Below are 589 nucleotides of genomic sequence, written 5' to 3' on the forward strand. Positions count from 1 at the left end.
GGTCTGGCCCCTGGCCCGCCGGCACGGAGGCAGCACAGGGCTCCAACCCAACAGTCCAGATCGCCTCTACCCGCCGCCCCTGGGACCCGGGGCCCTTAGTTGCCCACCTCAGGGGTGGCGCCAGGAGTCACAGCTCCTCTGCCCCATGTCCCCTCGGTTTCCCTTCCTACAACCCCGGCAATTCCCTCCCCTTTGCTCTCTCTACTTCTCTCCCCAGCTCTTGGCTCCGAGGACAAGCCCAGCACCCTCCTCTACCCCTCGGCCCCGCCCATGGCCCCCAGCACCCCTCTTCCTCACCACTCACCCACCCCATCGCTCTCTCGGTCCGCATCCTGCCTCTACACGGCCGCACCTGGCCGCCTCCTGTGGGCCTGCCCTTGAGGAGGCCCGTGCCCTCTCTTACGCCCTGACAGGTGTGATGGCCCGTCTCTGTCTGTTCTCTGAGGCCACCAGAGAACGCTGTGTGCTCAAAGGCTGTTAACAAGGGAGCAAAGCACCCAGCACCTCCAGAGGCTGGAGACAGGGCCTCAGCGACCTGGTCCCGTGGCTTTGGGTCCCTCCTCAGCTCTTCAAGGTCACACGGCCCCCT

The 589-nt window shown here is 66.0% G+C and overlaps 1 protein-coding gene across 1 annotated transcript in view; it reads right to left on the reverse strand.

The window, feature by feature from the left end:
- IL9R (interleukin 9 receptor) overlaps positions 1–589 on the reverse strand; it is a 12,124-nt gene that overhangs the window by 3,579 nt on the left and 7,956 nt on the right. The window lies entirely within an intron of this gene.

This window comes from Myotis davidii, unplaced genomic scaffold (genome assembly GCF_000327345.1).
Source record: "Myotis davidii unplaced genomic scaffold, ASM32734v1 scaffold100, whole genome shotgun sequence".
Lineage (NCBI taxonomy): Eukaryota > Metazoa > Chordata > Mammalia > Chiroptera > Vespertilionidae > Myotis > Myotis davidii.